The sequence below is a fragment of the Scyliorhinus torazame genome, chromosome 3, assembly GCF_047496885.1.
Source record: "Scyliorhinus torazame isolate Kashiwa2021f chromosome 3, sScyTor2.1, whole genome shotgun sequence".
Classification (NCBI taxonomy): Eukaryota; Metazoa; Chordata; class Chondrichthyes; order Carcharhiniformes; family Scyliorhinidae; genus Scyliorhinus; species Scyliorhinus torazame.
Window position 1 is genome coordinate 93,390,359 of NC_092709.1, and position 20,235 is coordinate 93,410,593.

At 48.7% G+C, this 20,235-nt stretch overlaps 1 pseudogene; it reads left to right on the plus strand.

Moving 5' to 3' along the window:
- Positions 1–8,041: 8,041 nt before the first annotated feature.
- Positions 8,042–14,144, plus strand: LOC140409390 (serine/threonine-protein phosphatase 2A regulatory subunit B'' subunit gamma pseudogene; annotated as a pseudogene).
- The last annotated feature ends 6,091 nt before the right edge of the window (positions 14,145–20,235 follow it).

A 20,235-nucleotide genomic window follows, 5' to 3' on the forward strand; every position in this document is an offset into this window, starting at 1 on the left:
AGTCCTAGAAACCAGGGAATGGGACAGAAGAAAGTTCCAGAAAGACTGTGAAGTCAAAGGAACAAAGTACAGAAATCTGGAAAAAGGATTCTGTTCGTTGAATTCAAGAACAGAGAGAGAGCAAGACTCCCTGTTAAAGGCGGGGCTGCCACGTGCAGCCTGTGAAGCAGTGGTGTCCTGTTGGTGTAGCTGAGTATCAGAGATTGAGTGAAAGCTTCAATGCAAGTGGCAATCCGGGGCAGAGGAATACCAGATGGAGAGGTTGAAACCTTGGAGGTGGATCCTTGGTGAAGGCATCCGAGAGAAAGCATTGCGTGGGAGAAGATTCCAAAGTGCGTTCCTCGAGAGTGGAGTTTGGAAACCCTCGTGTGAAAGTCAGAGTTCCATTGAAATCAATTGGCTCAAGTGCGACAAGCCTCTGTTACGAATTGGTGAGAAATTCACCAAAGTTGAATGTGGTGCCATCTGCCACTTGGTTTCAGAGTGTGTGGTGTCTTACCAGATTTTTCCTATTGGTTTAAATGGACTGTATACTTACTGAGAACATTAGAGTATAAGTTAGATTTTGTAACTTGTGTTACCCTTACAAATCTGTATGTATCTGTAAAATATAGTTGAGGTAAAGAAATATTGAATTATAGTAATTCTTTCCTTGTTTAATTAATGTTTTATTCTTTTGTTAAAGGTTGATCGGCAGTCCTGTGATTCAGTTCAGGAGCTACCATGCATGTGTCAAAACAAAAGAATAAAAGTTAGAATCTATGAAGCCAGGTTCTGTCTTGGGGTGTGACTTGTCCGGTAGTAACATCAGCTGGGACCGTAACAGCATCTCCTTTTGTTTCTATGTCTGTCTGTTCACTATTTTACCTTTTCCAATCTTGCTATAGGGCTGAAGTGTGAAGTTTTTTAAGGCACTGGTGAACACACACATGTTGAACGGTTACATGCGGCATAGACCACTGATGCCACAAAGTCTTACAATCAGGTTTGTCCCACAGATGCCTTGGGGAAGGCTGGTGGGGTTGAATGTAACAAAGGATGCAGAGAGTTCAGGAAAGAGGGAGAGTGCACCACAACTACACAGGGTATCATTTCTCACCGCGATTGGGGGTTTTTCAGTACTCTGGCGGGCACAGAAAGCTGATCGTAGAGATTCAAATATGGAAGGCAGAATTTACTCGTCCTGATGCGGGTCCCAGCGATGGACCCAGAAATTGGTGGCATTGCCGCAAAGGGAGGGTGCCCGACTGTGATTATCTTGGAGTCATCTAATTAATGTGGGAGAGCCCGGGGCCCAGCCAATTGTGCAATGAGGTGAAAGGTAATGGTCAAACTCAACATCAGCTGACGGGGTCAGATGTCCAGGTGCCGTTTTTAAGAGGCGCCCGGACCTGTCTGCAGTGACGATAAGCCAGCAGAATCGGATTTGCAGAAACAGTGACGAACCCTCGTCCTGCAAACAGGCCTCCAGCCTCAATCTGTCCTTTTTCCACACAAAACCAAGCCTCATTACCCAGACCTCCGAGCTTCTGCTTAGCTTCACCCACTTGACCTGGTCTGTGAACAGTGTGGAGCAGGGTGTGGCCAAGTGGCAAATGGTTCAGACCAGACTATGGATGCTCCCAAGGCTCAGCAATGCCCACCTGCTGGTTCTCCTTCAGGCTGCCCAGGAATGACAGGAGGTGTGTTTCCCCACAAATGGCATCAGGAGACCTGTCCCCCTGACCAAGGAAGACTGGATAGAGATTGCAGTGGAGGTTAGCAGACGTGGGGTCATGTGTGCTCACAGATGAAAAGATTGGACAAGCTTTTGTCAACTACTCTCCCTCTCCCTTTAAAACAAATCAACTTCAATACTCATATTTAATAACAGCAGGAACTGAAATCTCAGGAGATTGGTTACCATCTATTTGCATTTACTGGCCTCTATATTAAAGATTTAGGTGACAAAAACAAACGAGAAATAGTTTATTTCTTTGGGAGGAAAGGGAAAAAAACCCTTCATTGCCTTGAACTCTCACTCAATGGGGTTGTGGAGGAATGTTTTGCTGTCTGAGGCTAAAGTTTGAGAAAGACATTTTCTACATTGATTTTGTCAGAAGGTACATGGAGCTCACGCTGCATCTACATTACTGACTGGCAGTTCTACAAAGCTGTCGTGCATCATCTTTATATGGCGGAGCGGTTTCTACAGCTGTCAAATCCACACTGAAAGAACCTCTAAAGTGGAAGCAAGCCTTTTCAAAGACAGAAGCAATGACAACATGGGACAAACCTCAGGTGAACATTTCACCCGCTTAGCTCTCCAGCAGCCAAGGAATCAATTAAGCTATTTTGAATTTATATTGCCATTGAGGTGTTGCTGCAACTTGGGCCTTTGTTAAATAGCTGCATCTGCTGACACCGCAGCTGCAAAGGACACAGTCCCCTCAAATGGGCTCATAGAGGAGCAGTGTCTGTGATATCACTGACAACGACATCTCAGGAAGCTGCCTGCATCAATGATGGTGCAGATTGAACAAAGATAGAAAGAAACACATAACCCAGTCCTGGTTCCCTCCCGTATGCTCCCACTCCATTTGCTGTTCCCTCCTGCTATCCCCTGCTCCCTTCGCCACATCCCCCACTGTCCCTCACTTCTCCCCACTCCCTTTGCCATTCCCATTGCCACTTCCCCTGAACCCTTTGCTGCTTTCCCCCCTTGCATCTTTCATCACCCCCCAACCCCAGAGGGACTAGGCGGTGGGCAGCAGGAGGGAGAGGGGGTGGGCAGTGTTGTGGAGCTGGTGGCTAGCGAACAGCCCAGGGCGGTAGGTTTCAGGAAGTGGATAGTGGGTGACAGATACACAATAGTGACATAAGCAGCTGGGGAAATTACACATGCGCCATAGACAGAGTGGGAGCTGGTTTCCTTTTCCTGCTTGGCTGCCGAGGGAGATCTGGTCATCCTACCTCATTTTCATTGTTGATTTGCTGCCAACTGAGGCGGAGCAATTGGCTGCAATCAAATGCTAAGTTCATAAGTTCATAAGATATAGGAGCAGGGGACGGCATATGGTGCAGTGATTAGCACTGGGACTGTGGCGCTGAGGACCCGGGCTCGAATCCCGGCCCTGGGTCACTGTCCGTGTAGTGTTTGCACATTCTCCCCATGTCTGCGTGGGTTTCACCCCTTAATGTGTATTTCTCAATGTTGTTGATGAGTACTCCCGCATCCCATTTGCAATCCCTTGTCCTGATATGTCCTCTGCCACTGTCATCAAGGCCTTTCGCAGCATTTTCTCCCTGTTTGGTTTCCCCGCCTATATACATAGCGATCGGGGCGTCTCTTTTATGAGTGAGGAGCTGCGTCAGTACCTGCTCAGTCAGGGCGTCGCCTCGAGCAGGACTACCAGCTACAACCCCCAGGGGAACGGGCAGGTGGAGAGGGAGAATGCTACGGTCTGGAAGGCCGTCCTTCTTGCCCTACCGTCTAGAAGTCTCCCAGTCTCCCGCTGGCAGGAAGTCCTCCCTGACGCGTTCCACTCCATCCGGTCGCTTCTGTGTACTATCACAAACGAGACCCCTCACAACCATCTATTTATCTTTCACAGGACGTCAATCTTCGGGGTCTAGCTCCCGGCCTGGTTAACGAAACCTGGGCCAGTCCTTCTACGGAAACACGTGAGGAGCCATAAGGCCGATCCCCTGGTCGAGCGGTTTCAGCTTCTCCACGCGAACCCTCAGTACCCGTATGTGGCACACCACGATGGATGACAGGACACAGTCTCCCTCCAGGACCTGGCACCCGCGCGTACCCCTGCGCCCATTATCACCGTGCCCCTCCCAGCCACCTCCCCACCCACTTCCCCACCTACATCTTCACCAACATCTCCCACAGGGTCCTTTAGCCCTGCCTCTGTGTCGTCACCCTATCCGGGACCCTGTTGTGCGAATGATGTGCTCCCAGAGCCAAAGATTTTGACGCCAGTGTCCACGCCGCAGCCGGAGATGAGGCATTCGCAGCGAACAATTCATCCTCCTGTGAGACTGAACTTATGAGTCTCTTTCACCCCCGCTGGACTTATATTTAACAGGGGGTGAATGTGATGAGCCACATATGGCTACGTAAGGCTGTTGTATATATGTTTGACTGTTCTTATTAGTATTGTTATCTCCACTGTTGTATATACTTATTGTTATTGCTGTTCTGTTATTGGTTGTTGCTGTTGTACTGTTGGAATGTTATTATTGGTGCTGCTGTTGGCTCCACCTGTGGCTCCGCCCAGCAGTGGAGGTATAAAGCCTGTTGACCTGGGTCAGCCCTGCAGTGCGGGAGGAGCTACAGGTCGGCACATATTTAGCTTATTAAATCTTCGGTTCACTGCTTCTCAGCGTCTCGGCTGAATTGATGTCTATCAGTGATTGATTGATTAGTTAGTCTGTTTAATTTTTTATTGCCTGGTTTGATTGAGAAAGGGAACACACCAGAAAAACCTGCTGCTCGTCATTGAGTGGTGCAGAGGAATCTTTCATGTCCAGTTCGACGACTGGAATCAGCAGGCGAGGCCTTGATTTTGTGTCTCTCTTGAACGATCTGATTTGAAAGTCTGTGTGGCACATGGCGCAGAATAATATCTAAACAAGAAGTAACGAGGGACTGGTTAGTACTTTGCATTAATCTGGCTCTCATAAATCTGCATATATTAGAATGTTGTATGTGAATTTGACTGTAGTCACAGTAGGTAGCATCTAATTACTATAACATTAATTAACATATAAGTGATCACAATCATTAAATAGCTGTAGTGTATAATAAGATTAAAGCACTGAGCATAAAATCTATACACATATGATTATATTTCGGGAGAAGTGGTGCTGCACGTTAATGATCATTTCATTTCTAGTCCAAGAGATTGACTTGAGGTTAGTTGACAGCTGAGTGGAGGCACAGAGTTGAATCCACCAGGGTGATTGCCTGCTGAATTATTACATGTATTGCTTTATCTTTGTCCACTCTCGTCTTCAAAGAATTCAGTATGGTTGGTCAAGCATGACCTGTGCTCTTCATTATATTCTCAGTTTCTAGATGTTCCTCGATTAAACTTTGGTGTAAAGATTTCAATATATTTCTTGTTACTGACATCAAGTGACTGGTCTATAATTTCTTCGATTTGCTGTATCTCTCTTTCAAATACATCACATTAGTCAATTAAGTTCACAAAAAAACAGGGTGGTAGCAGCTGTCACCATGCAAATGTATTTTATTTTGTGTGCATTGGTAAAGAAAATCATTTTGCAAACTATTATTAAAAAATTCCATACTCACAAAACAGTTGAATTAATTTACATACTGAGCAAGATGCATCCCAAGATTATTATAATTAGCTCACGGTGATCACAGAAGGCTAGGTTTCATTTCTGTGAATATTAAGGTAATAGTTTGTTGATGATTCCCTTGTATTCCTGATGTCCACATCTCTTTAAATCTCACTTCATTCTGTGCCCACTCCTGCACTTTCAAACTCTTTATTGCCCTTCCTTGGTTCTCCATTTATCACAATGCTTTTTTTTGCATGCTCAACATTCCTGTCATGATATTCAAACGCACACATCATGATGGACAGACCAACAGACCAATTAGCACACATAACACGACAGCCAATCACAGACAAGGGCAGACACAGTATAAGACAAGAAACACGACACCTGGTGGACAGTCGATCTGGAGACAAGGACAGGACCTGATAAACAAGACACTCAGAGAGTCACCACGTGCTGAGTACCAAGACAAATCTGTAAATACCAAGTTGGAATAAAACTGCGTTGTACCAATCGCAACCGTGTTGGTTCATCTGTACCTCAGAGCACCCAGCACCACATGATACCAGTGAGTGGATCGATACCTGCCGCCATACCTCAGCATACAGAAATAACCCAGGCAAGATGTACGGGCTCCCGATTCCGCAGCCGCTCCAGTACCACGGCGATCTCTGCGAAAACTGGCAGCGATTCCGGCAAACGGTGGAATTATACCTGGTGGCAGCCGAACTTCAAGACCTGGCCGATGATGTAAAAATTGGGCTTCTCCTCATCCTTGCCAGTGCAAGAGCAGAAGAAATCTTTAACACATTCAAGATCTCCAAGGGGCAAGACAGGTACGACTTCCAGGCAGTCCTGGACAAATTCGGCAAATACTGTGAGGAAAACACGCTCCAATCGGCAAGGAAAGGTAAGAGAAGCGCCAGTACTCACCTCGAGGCCGAAATCCCGGAGGCCGAATTCCCGGAGGCCGAAATCCCGGACCTGAGTGCGATTTGGGTCGAGGTCGGCGGCCACCTTGCTAAAGGGACTACACCAGCGCAGTTGCGCGAGAAGTGCGCAGAACCGGAAGGTTCGTTTGCTCATGCGCAATCAAGAAAACGGCCATCGGTAAAGGAACAGCAATCTGCGCATGCGCAATCGCTTCCTACGTGCTACGTCACGCGCGTCATGACGTCAGAGGCCCCAGACCGCACCAATTTAAAGGGGAATCGTCCCAAATCCAATTTAAAGGGGAAACGTCCCAAATCAAAGAAAAAAATCTTCAAAAGCTGTAAAACAACCTTCCTTCACCTGGAATGACAGCACAATGCCTCAAATTGAACCAGGAACTGAATTTAACCTCCGAAGAACCCTGCAACAAGCAGTTACCTACGCACAAACCGATGATTCCGACCTCAAATACTTCGATACCGATCTTTACATTTTTTCCGGACCTCACGAGCCCAATAACAGCTCCATGGTCCTAGACGACTACGACTCGGACGAACCTTTCGTGTTGCACATTGGCGACCCCCGCATTGAATCCGACGCAAATGCGGATTCACTTTTCAGATCTGAGGATCTTCAACCCAGCAGATGCGACGTCCCAACTCATCGGTGCAGGATGATGCTGCAGCCTGAAATTAAGAGACAGAAAGCGGTACAAGCCCACAGAGAGCGGCCTGCTGCCACACATAGCGTGGTCCACGCCCCGCTCAGGGTTCCCGACCCTACGAGGGAAGCAACGCAAGACTCCAATGCGCAGTCCTTGCAGGAACAAGACCATGAGGGTCTAGCAACTTCCTCTGACCAACTAGCGGCAGATGATGCAAGTCTGCCATGCTCACGTAAACAGCAAGAAGGCCAGAACAGTCTACCACGCTCCACTGCACAGCAGGACGGCCATGACGGTCTATCATACTACAATGAAGGGCACAGCACTGATGACTGTTCAAGCACAAATGAAGACAAGCCAAAGGAATCGCCTCTTCCAAGCCCGAAGAAAAAAGGATTATGCGCTGACCTTCAGGATCATTATAGCTGAAGAGATACTAATAATGCTGCAGTCACAGAAGGATTCTGAGGATTTGCTAAAGAAATTACTTGTATGTCTAACTTGCAAGGAGCAGACTGAAAATTGCCATTGCTTTAGTACGAAAAAAGAACATGGACACGACATTGATCCTCATTTAATGGAAATAACACAACCTGAATCATATCTACAGCAGGGACAACTGTCTCCCTTCAACACAAAACCGCAAGGTCCCAACTTCGGAGACCAGCAGTTAGTCAGTAATGACTCTTCAAACCCTGATGGGAATATTAATCGCATTGAACCTATGCACACTCCACTGATAAATGAGCAGAACATTGGAGCAAGAATGCTGAGGACACCGACATCGAGTAGCCAGATAAAGCACTTAAAACCCGCAGCAGTTTCAAGTGAACCGATTGTGCTTTCCAGTGATGGTGAAGATGCAGATAAGGTCGACCCGATTATCCATTGTACCACATTAACTCCAGAGATTAAGCATTTATGTCTGAGGAGTAGAATGTGGGCAATTGAGAACAGTAAAAGAGAGACGTGACTATGCCAGTCCCAGCAAAATCAGACCCAGAGACTATGAAGGCATGTACATTAGAAAAGGATACATATGAAGTAACTGGGAAGAAAATTGAAACGGACTGTTCTTTGGAAACTAGTACAATGACGAAAGAAACATTGGATCCAACATTTGATGCCCTACATACGGGAGACAAGATGGCGGCCGCGGAGGCCCAGACACCAGCTCCGGACTGGAAACAGGCTTTGAAGAGTCGGCTGGAGGCTGTGGCCTCTCAGAAAGTTTCAAAAGCAACAGGCCAAGAACTAAAGGATAATGAGATGGATCTGTTCACCAAATATTACAGTGAATGGAGAGGAGGCAGGAAAAAGAACAATCAATCTTACAGAAGCATCCCAAGATTTTATTATAGGCTTCCAGCAGAAGGTGAAATTTTGTTACAGAAATTAAGAGAAGAATCCAGGGCAGTATTTCTTCAGAGGAAGAGCAGAGAATTATTGGATAATGAAGAACTACAGAATTTGTGGTTTTTACTCGACAAGCATCAAACCCCTCCTTTGATAGGAGAGGAAGCAATGATACATTATGAAAATCTTCTGGAGGTCAAAGAGAAAGCAGGACAGAAGTGCAAGCAGTTCTTTGCAGCTAAGATTTTTGCAAAACCCCTGCACAATGACCCATATGGAAGGATATCCATAATGCAGTTCTTCAATTATGTCATGCGGAAAGTTTGGCTACATCAAACAAGGATAGGTCTGAGTTTGTATGATGTAGCAGGTCAAGGATATCTTCGTGAATCTGATTTGGAGAATTACATTTTGGAGTTGATTCCCACCTTACCACAGCTTGATAGCTTAGAAAAGTCTTTTTATTCATTCTACGTGTGCACTGCTGTTAGAAAATTTTTCTTCTTCCTTGACCCACTCAGAACAGGCAAGATAAAAATCCAAGATATTTTGGCCTGCAGCTTTTTGGATGATTTGTTAGAGCTCAGAGATGAGGAACTGTCTAAGGAAAGTCAAGAATCAAACTGGTTTTCTGCTCCTTCTGCATTGAGAGTATATGGTCAGTATTTAAATCTAGATAAAGATCACAATGAAATGCTCAGCAAAGAAGAACTATCACGTTATGGCACTGGAACACTTACAGGCATGTGTTTGGATAGGGTTTTTCAGGAATGCCTAACATGTAATGAGGGAAATGAACAAGGTTCTGTAATGTCTGGGGGAAGATTTAAAATTCCAAAGAAGAAAAGCCCAAATGAAGGACAACGGCAAGACAATGACAGTCCACCCACATTGTTTGCACCACCAGATGAAAACTCTGACAACTTATCCACCCCTAGTGAACAGCAAGCAGCTACTGAGGATCTACCCACGGGATGTGAGACGAGTGACGACAGCATCCCACTTCCCATGCAAAAGGTGCAAAGTGACAGACCTCAGCTAGTGCGTACAGAAGCACTCGACGATCACGGTGAGACCACTGGTGACTCCGGTGACACCACACTACTTCCACCCTCAATTGCTCGAACCTCTCCACTAGCCAATATATTCCTGCATGTTCCGACTCCAGAAGTGAAGCTTCAAGAAATCTCAGCTGACTCCAGTGAACCTGCTGAAACTCTGGACGGGGAGCATCACCCGTGGCCAGGCTCGCACCTCAGCCGGTGGTTCTCGACCCACCCTTGAGGCGGTCAACCCGAATTCGTCGCCCACCTACTAGACTGGGCTTGTGAGACTGTTCACACGTCAATGTTTAGCAACTATTGTATTGTAACATGTTACTGTTTTATCGTTCCAGATCATGTTTGACCGGACCACACTTCAAAGTTTTTCTTCTTTTGTTATGGTACAACCTCGTTAGCATGCCACACCTGACATCGCCCCATGTATATAATTACGCCACATGTACATGCTGTAAATATCACGCACACACACCTTTAGCTGCACTCGGGACACATTCATATTTATAACCACGTAGGCACATAATCTTGTAAAAGAAGGGGGGATGTCATGATATTCAAACACACACATCATGATAGACAGACCAACAGACCAATTAGCACACATAACACGACAGCCAATCACAGACAAGGGCAGACACAGTATAAGACAAGAAACACCTGGTGGACAGTCGATCTGGAGACAAGGACAAGGACAGGACCTGACAAACAAGACACTCAGAGAGTCACCACGTGCTGAGTACCAAGACAAATCTGTAAATACCAAGTTGGAATAAAACTGCGTTGTACCAATCGCAACCGTGTTGGTTCATCTGTACCTCAGAGCACCCAACACCACAATTCCCTCATTTTAATGCCTTTGTCCATGGTAAAGTCCATGGCTGGACTTTATCAAGCACAATCAGGCCTTGCTGTCTTTTTCAAAACCATTCATTACTTCAGCATCTTGCTGGAAAGTGAGATAATCTTGAGTCTACATTTTCCATTATCAACCATCTCTTCACGACTCTCTCCGCTGCCCCCTACTCAGTTTCCTCATGAGGTTTATTGACTCTCACTGTCACTAAGACTGAGATCATCCAGTAAGCTGCCTCTGCCACTTTCCCACAAACCTCTCTGTTTCCACACTGCCCTAGCCCTGAACCTGGGTCTTTTTCCACTTTCTGGGGCGACATTCTCCGACCCCCCGCCAGGTCGGAGAATCGCCCGGGGCTGGCGTGAATCCCGCCCCCGTCGGTTGCCGAAGTCTCCGGCACCGGATATTCGGCAGGGGCGGGAATCGCGCCGCGCCGGTTGGTGGGCCCCCCCGCTCGATTCTCCGGCCCGGATGGGCCGAAGTCCCGCCGATAAATTGCCTGTCCTGCCGGCGTAAATTAAATCAGCTACCTTACCGGCGGGACAAGGCAGCGTGGGCGGGCTCCGGGGTCCTGGGGGGGGCGCGCGGTGATCTGGCCCTGGGGGGCGCCCCCACGGTGGCCTGGCCCGCGATCGGGGCCCACCGATCCGCTGGCGGGCCTGTGCCGTGGGGGCACTCTTTCCCTTCCGCCTCCGTCACGGTCTCCACCATGGCGGAGGTGGAAGAGACTCCCACCACTGCGCATGCGTGGGAAACTGTCAGCGGCCGCTGACGCTCCCGCGCATGCGCCGCCCGGAGATGTCATTTCCGCGCCAGCTGGCGGGGCACCAAAGGCCGTTTCCGCCAGCTGGCGGGGCGGAAATTCCTCCGGCGTCGGCCTAGCCCCTCAATGTTGGGGCTCGGCCCCCAAAGATGCGGAGCATTCCACACCTTTGGGGCGGCGCGATGCCCGTCTGATTGGCACCGTTCTGGGCGCCAGTCGGCGGACATCGCGCCGTTTCCGGAGAATTATGCCCTCTATCATTCTCCTCATGCTCCCTCCAAGCTCATCTTATCCAGAAGACCCATTTGTTGCTCCTTTGACTCCATTCTCACTAATTCATTGGCCACCCAAATTCCCTTCCTGATCCTCAGGCTAAGCAACATTGTAAACGGTTCCCTCTCCCCTGGTGGAGCAGGCTCAAAGGGCCAAGTGGCCTATTCCAGCTCCTGATGAATTCGTTCGTATGTAAGTTTCCATGCATTGGAAAGGTGTATGAGGCAGGCCCATGAGTCCCTCATTGACATCCGACTCTAGCAGGTGAGACTGACAAGCCCTATGGTCAGAGCTCCAACCCACAGAGCGTCTAAATCTCCTCGCAAGAACAACTCATCCATGATTGTCAACGAGCCACTCCTTGCTTGTGCCCCAGCCATAGAGAGGTCAATACTCCACTTCACCTGTGCAAGCTTTCAAATTATTTTGCAAGCGTGCACACAGCTTGTGTTGGCCAGAGTGTGGCCCTAATTCTAATCATGACTGCATTCTCATTGAGATAACATTTTCTACGCTGGTGAATGGTGCAGGGAATGATGCGAGGATGCACTCTCTGAGGCTTCTGTCATAATGGTGCCTCCATTAGTGGAGACACACACACACTGATGGTCATGCAGTGGGACCAATCAGCATACACAACACCGCAGCCAATCACCAGTGAGAGCACACGCAATATAAAGACAGGGGACAGAGAGTTTCCGCTCATTCTAGTAGCAGCCAGCTAGGAGGACAGAGCTCACAGCCTGCAACACAGACATTCACCATGTGCTGAGTGCATCACCTGGTTAGGACTAGGCAAGGGTCAACACTTAAATCTGGTATTGCATTTACCCACAGTTCAAGTATGTTAATATAGTTAACCTTATAATAAAATAAAGTTGCTCCACTTCAAGTGTTGGTGAGCTGTTTGTGATCCAGAACACCCAACACATCAGCTTCAACACCCTCTTCCTGCGGATTCCTGTGGACGATGGAGCAAGTCATCTTCCTGGAATGTGAGGACCTGCATTAGAGAAAAACTTCCCATCCCTCTCTAATATGTGTCTCCTTCCTGCCCAGTGGTTAACACCAGGCTCAAGGCCTACTCACTCTCTTCTCACTGCACTTCCGCTTCACCGCCTGCCCAGCTGCCCTGCTTTCCAGCCAACTCCACTGCCTCCTCTGCTGGTGTGAGCGATTAAATTTCAGACACTTGTCCACCCTGTTCCCAGCTATTGTGTGCCATTATTTCCTGCAGACAGACGGGGAAATGTGCCGCCACAACTGACAACTGACCCCTTTATCAGAATGTCAGCGTGGGTCTCCACGTGTCTGCGCGGGTTTCCTCCGGGTACTCTGGTTTCCTCCCACAGTTCAAAGATGTGCAGGTTAGGTGGAGTGGCCATGCTAAATTGCCCTTAATGTCCAAAGATGTGTAGGTTAGGTTTTGTGGTTACCGGGATAGGGCAGGGGAGCGGCTCGAGTTAGAGTGCTCTTTCAGTGGATCGGTGCTGACTTGACAGGCCAAAAGACTTCCTTCTGTACTGTAGGATGTCTATGATAAATTCCTCTGACAGATACTAAGGCCTGCAGGTTGTTCTGTCCATACATCTGGTCTCATAACAATTGTATATCGCTGAACCTGCTTTGTGGACCCATTCTGCCCTCACACGTTCTCACCTCCCCTCCTCCCATCCAACAAACACTCTCTCACCAGAGGCCACCAATGTCCATATGACCTTTCCTCCTCAGGATTGCGGATTTTCAGCCCCGTGATGCTTTGGAGATGCATTAGCACTTTAGCTGTAATGAGTTTCGTCTCAGCAACATGACGTGGAGGTGTGGGTGGACTGAGTCAGCCAGGTCTCACATGATGAAAGAAGACCTTTGATAATATGTAAGTGCCTTGTAAGGAAATCCAAATCCTTTCCAATAAACTGAGTGGAATGAGGCGCCTCCTAACGCAGTGGTTAGCACTGTTGCTTCACAGCTCCAGGGTCCCAGGTTCGATTCCCGGTTTGGGTCACTGTCTGCGCGGAGTCTGCATGTTCTCCCCGTGTCTGTGTGGGTTTCCTCCGGGTGCTCCGGTTTCCTCCCACAAGTCCCGAAAGACGTGCTGTTAGGTAATTTGGACATTCTGAATTCTCTCTCCGTGTACCCGAACAAGCTCCGGAGTGTGGAGACTAGGGGCTTTTCACAGTAACTTCATTGCAGTGTTAATGTAAACCTACTTGTGACAATAATAAAGATTATTTTTATTATTATTATTATATTCTGATAAGTTTTTGCTCATTCAGTCTTTCTGTTGGAATTTTTGCCTGGCACGGCACTTGCTTTATCTAACCGCAGAGTAGGGAAACACTGGAGACCATTGCTTCATTATAAAATCTCAGTCCTTTGGTTTTGGTACAATTTCGAATGAAAGAAATATGACAGAGAAGCGTTTTACAATATGATGATACAAGAGGATCAAATTGCTAACAGTGTTTTCTGGGCTTAGAGATGCTGAACAAATTGGCTTGAGAGCAACTAATGACTGCAATATACCTGATATTTAGAAGTTGTTAGTGCGATACATTTTTAAATCTTCAAAAGAATTTGACAGCTTGTCAGAATGTAGAGTTTGAGTGAGTGGGTAGCAATGAAGGAAGTTACTGTTATTTGACAAAAATGAATCATTATTATCTGATGGATCATTTATTGGATTTACCCTTCCCTTCACAATGACTAAACAATTCCACCTCCGTAAAATTGTCAGCAACCCCACCCCCCCGTCCTTGTTTCCCAGTCCCTTTGAAGATCAGGCTCTGACTTTTAGCCCCCCCACCAGGGATCAATGCTGGGGTCTCAATTTTTTGCGATCAATGCTGGGGTCTCAATTTTTTGCGATTTTCTTTTATTCTTCCACAGGACATGGGTGGCGCTGCAGCATTTAGACCAGCATTAATTGCCAATCCCTAATTGTCCTTGAGAAGATGGTGGTGAGTCGCCTTCTTAAACTGTCGCAGTCCATGTCATGTAGGTACACCCTCTATGCCGTTAGGTAGCGAGTTCCAGGATTTTGATCCAGCGACAGTGAAAGAACCATAATAATCTTTATTGTCACAAGTCGGCTGGCATTAACACTGCAATGAAGTTACTGTGAAAAGCCCCCAGTCGCCACATTCCGGCGCCTGTTCGAATACACTGAGGAAGAATTCAGAATATCCAACTCACCTAACAGCACGTCTTTCGGGACTTGTGGGAGGAAACCGGAGGACCCGGAGGAAACCCACGCAGACACGGGAAGAACGTGCAGACTCCACACAGACAGTGACCCAAGCCGGGAATCAAACCTGGAACCCTGGAGCTGTGAAGGAACAGTGCTACCCACTGTTCTACTGTGCTGCCTCTGCTGGATGGCGTGTGGCTTGAAGGGGACATGCAGGTGGTGATGTTCGTGGGCAGCACGGTAGCATAGTGTGCCGCAATGGCCTCAAGGCTACAAGTTGCCCACCACTGGCCTGGATCAAGGATACCTCACCCTCAAATGGCCTAGTTCTGATTTTAAGATTATTTTGGAAAGCATTTCTTCACATAAAGAACAGTGGATAATCTGGAATTCTCTCTCCCAAAATGCTGTCGAATCTACGTCAATTGAAAATTTTGAATTTGAAATTGAACTTTTGTCATCAAGGGGTATTGTCAGGAAGTAGTAATGGAATGCAACGTAAAGAATTGGGTAAAAAAGAAACTGTTGCATTTTAGGTATACTGAGGACTTGTGAGATACAGATTAATCTGGTAGCAGTCCAAAGACGTGCAGGTTAGGTGGATTGGCCATGCTAAATTACCCGTAGTGTCCATAAGGGTTGGGAGGGGTTATTGGTTTGCGGGGATAAGGTGGAAGTGAGGGATTAATGTGGGTCGGTGCAGACTCGATGGGCCGAATGGCCTCCTTCTGCACTGTATGTTCTATGTTCTATGTTCTATGTTCAGGGTGAAGTAGACACTTTGTTAAGCAAAGTGCAGACTAGCTGTCTGGGGACCTAGATCACAGCCACACCCAGTTTCAAAGCAGAGCTATGTCACGGAATCAATCTCTGGGGCAGAAATGAAAGCAGCAGGGGTCTGTTTGTGTCAGACCCCCATGACCTCTACTCGAAATTAGAAGAAAGCCTTCCCAAAAGAAAATTATAGGTCCTGTGTGGTAATTATTTGCTGGATTTGGCTCATAGTGTTAAAACCTATTGGATGGTGGTTTGGGGAAGGTGTATTCTCTGAGTTTAGAAAATTAGATAGGTTTGGATTGGGGATAATTTAAGTATACATCCTGGGTAATCATTATTATAGTTAATTGTAAATGTTGCCTTTTTTAACGTTTAATAAAAGTTGCGCTGTTTGAGTAACTTACAAGACTGACCCCCTTTGCTCAGTGGGCTTCACCTCTTTTCTCAAGTTTTTTTCCAAATCGCAAAAATAAGTAGGTAAGAGCCAGCCTTTCAGGTTTTCCTCTGGGATTTGGGATGCTCTCGCATTGAACATCAGTGGGATACATATCAGCATCAAAGGTATGACCGGTCCTGGAACCAAGGGATGTGGATAAAATTGAACTACAAATCAGTCATGATCTAACTGAGTGGGAGAACAGACTCCAAGTATAACTATCCAAATCAAATATCTCTACATACAAAACCTGAACAAAAAGGGTACTGGTGGATTGACTGGTAACTGTCTGATCAGAGAATGGTTACAACACAGAGGGAGGCCACTCATTTCTTCACGTTTGCAGCATTCCTCTGTCATGATATTCAAACACACACATCATGATAGATAGACCAACAGACCAATTAGCACACATAACACGACAGCCAATCACAGACAAGAGCAAACAGAGTATAAGACAAGAAACACAATACCTGGTGGACAGTCCATCTGGAGACAAGGACAAGGACAGGACCTGATTAACAAGAGACTCACACAGTCACCACGTGCTGAGTAACAAGACAGATCTGTAAATAACAAGTTGGAATAAAACTGTGTTGTACCAATCGCAGCCGTGTTGGTTCATCTGTACATCAGAGCACCCAACACCACATGATACCAGTGAGTGGATCGATACCTACCGGCAAATCTGCCATCCTGAGCCATGGACACCCACAACAAACCGCAGCTGTTGCAAGTCGCTGGGAACCTGGGCACCAATTGGAAGCTCTTCAAGCAGCGATTTGAACTCTTCATGCGAGCCAACGAAAAACAGGGTGCCTCGGATGAAACAAAGATTGCCATGTTCCTTACTACCGCAGGTCAGCACGCCATCGATGTAAACAACTCCTTGGTGTTCGCGGAAGGCGAGAACAAATCTAAATATGACACGGGCCTCCTCAAGCTCGACCAGCACTTCAACGTTGAGGTCAATGATAGCTTTGAGAGGTATATCTTTCAGCAACGCCTGCAAGGTAAGGATGAGCTCTTTCAACCCTTTCTGACGCACCTCCGCATACTCGCGCAGTCCTGCAGTTACGGCAACACCTCAGAGTCCATGATCCGGGACCAGATCGTTTTTGGCGTTGCCTCCAGTGGCCTACGCCAGCAGCTTCTTAAAATTAAAGGACTGACCTTAGCATCTGCAGTGGGAGCCTGTGTCCTGCATGAAAATGCGACCAGCCGCTTTGCCCAATTTCAGGCGACCGAATCGGCACGGAGGGGGTCCCAAGCGATCAAATCGGCAAGCCAGGGCGCCCACGAGGCTGAACGCATCCAGGCAATCGAGTTTCTCCCGGCCCACGGCCCGGACGAGGGCGGCCACTTTGTGCGCTTTTCGAGGTCTCCCGCGTTTTTGCGCGCCAAAACCAACGGCAACATCGAGGGACGCACTGCGCAGGCGCGCCCGACGCAAGACCGAATTGCGCATGCGCAGTGGAGTAACGAATGCCATGACATCATGACGTGCGGCAACTGTGGAGCTGCACACTTAAAAGGGCAATGTCCTGCATAAAACCGACAATGCCTACGCTGTGGCAGGATGGGCCACTGCGCTGCCTACTGTCGAGCGGTTCAACCGATGGATCCTCCACGTCTCCGACAACCTCGCAGACATGTGCGAACCATCCAGCCTCTACATCAGGCCATCCAACCCAATGACACAGATGACCAAGACGCCTTCCGGGTTGCGGTCATTGATGTGAACCGGGTCAACACCATCAATCCGGCCGATGAATGGAGTGCCACCCTGACGGTCAACCGATCGCCGATCACTTTCCGCCTGGACACTGGCGCATCCGCCAACCTCATAGCATGGTCAGCATTCTATGCCATGAAGGTCAGACCACCTATCCAGCCATCCCGGTGCAAGATGGTCGACTACAACGGGAACGTTATGCCGGCCATGGGATCCTGCCAGCTCCAGGTGACACACAGAACACACACGGCCACACTCTCGTTCGAAATAGTTGGCTCATCGAAGGACTCCTTGCTGGGCCCACAGGCATGTAAGGCTCTCCACCTTGTACAACAAATTCTGTCTCTCTCTCCAGATGACACATCTGACTTCCCGGATGCTGAGTTCAACGCACAGCTCCAATTGCTCCTCGCCCACAACCAGGAGGCATTAAAAGGCATGGGAACACTGCCATACACATACCGAATTCGCCTCAAACCGGACGCCATCCCGGTCGTTCACGCACCTCGCAGGGTTCCTGCGCCACTTAAAGACAGCCTCAAGCTGCAGCTGCAGGATCTCCAGGACCAAGGGGTCCTATCCAGGGTCACGGAGCCCACGCCATGGGTCAGCTCCATGGTGTGTGTCAAGAAGCTCTCTGGCGAGCTCCGCATTTGTATAGACCCCAAAGACCTTAATAATAACATTGTGCGGGAACATTATCCCATACCTAAACGGGAGGAGATCACCAGTGAAATGGCCCAAGCTAAGATATTCACAAAATTGGATGCTTCTAAAGGGTTTTGGCAGATCCAACTGGACCCGTCCAGCCAAAAGCTATGCACCTTTAACACCCCTTTCGGCAGATTTTGCTACAACCGGATGCCATTTGGCATCATCTCGGCATCCGAGGTCTTCCACAGAATCATGGAGCAGATGATGGAAGGCATCGAAGGGGTGCGCGTATATGTGGACGATGTCATCATCTGGTCCACCACACCGCAGTAGCACATGCATCGTCTCCAACGTGTTTTTGCCCGCATACGGGAAAACGGCCTGCGCCTCAACTGAGCCAAGTGCGTCTTTGGCCAGACCGAATTGAAGTTCCTGGGGGACCACATCTCCTGGTCAGGGGTCCGTCCGGATGCAGACAAGGTGAGCACCATCACAGCCATGCCGCGGCCGGCCGACAAGAAGGCTGTCCTACGATTCCTTGGCATGGTCAACTTCCTAGGGAAATTCATTCCCAACCTTGCCTCCCACACAACGGCTCTGCGCCATCTCATCAAAAAATCTACAGAGTTCCAGTGGCAACATACGCACCAGCTGGAATGGGAGAAGCCCAAACACAAACTTGCCACGGCACCAGTGTTGGCGTTCTTCGACACGTCTCGTCCCACCAAAATCTCAACTGATGCCAGCCAATCCGGCATTGGAGCTGTGCTCCTGCAGAGGGATGACACGTCGTCATGGGCCCCGGTTGCCTATGCATCACGGGCTATGACCCGCACAGAGCAGCGCTACGCGCAAATCGAAAAAGAATGCCTGGGCTTGCTAACTGGTTTGGACAAGTTCCACGATTATGTATATGGTCTTCCACGATTCACGGTCGAAACTGACCACCGCCCCCTGGTCAACATAATAAACAAGGACCTGAATGACATGACCCCTCGCCTCCAGCGCATCCTACTTAAACTCAGGAGGTATGACTTCCAACTGGTCTACACTCCAGGGAAGGACGTCATCGTGGCGGATGCCCTATCCAGAGCAGTGAGCACGCCGCTAGATGCGGAGGGGTTCGTATGTCAGGCCGAGGCACAGGTGGCCTTGACAGCGGCAAATCTGCCGGCTGACGACTCCAGTCTGGCCCGCATACGCCGAGAGACAGCGGCCGACCCCCTTTTACAGCGAGTGATGCGCCACATGACGGGAGGATGGCTCAAAGGGCAGTGCCCGCAGTTCTATAATGTACGGGACGACATAGCCATCATTGATGGGATCCTTCTGAAGCTAGACAAGATTGTCATTCCGCACAGTATGCGCCAGCTGGTTCTCAATCAAATACACAAAGGCCACTTGGGGGTCAAGAAGTGCAGAAGGAGGGCCCGAGAGGCGGTATACTGGCCGGGCATCAGTGACGATATTGCCAACATGGTGCTCAACTGCACAACCTGCCAAAGGTTTCAGCCGGCGCAACCTCCTGAGACGCTTCTGCCCCATGAGCTGGTGACGTCCCCCTGGGCGAAGGTGGGTGTCGACCTATTTCACGTGCTCGGCATGGACTATGTCATAATAGTGGACTACTTCTCCAATTACCCAGACATCATATGCCTACACGATCTGACGTCGTCTGCTGTCATCAGGGCCTGCAAAGACACCTTTGCTCGCCACGGCATTCCGATGACTGTCATTTCGGACAATGGGCCTTGTTTTGCCAGCCATGAATGGTCGTCCTTTGCTGCCTCGTATGGCTTTACACACGTGACGTCCAGCCCTCTGCATCTCCAGTCCAACGGAAAGGCTGGGAAGGGCGTTCACATTGCCAAGCGGCACCTCTGCAAGGCTGCTGCTGCCGGATCGAACTTTCACCTCGCCCTGCTGGCCTATCGCTCGGCCCCACTAGCCACGGGTCTCTCGCCAGCACAGCTGCTGATGGGTCGCACTCTCAGAACCACTGTGCCTTCCATCCTGGCACCAACAACTGACCATGCTCCGGTACTGCATAAGATGCAACTGCAGCGTGATCGCCAGAAGAGATCATACAACACAAAGGCAACTGATCTTCCCCCCCTGGCCCCTGGAGACAAAGTCCGCATTCATCTACCAGAAGGTGGCTGGTCAGCACCGGCTGAAGTTCTCTGACGCTTGGCTCGCCGCTCGTTCCTGGTACGCATGCCGGATGGATCCGTGCGTA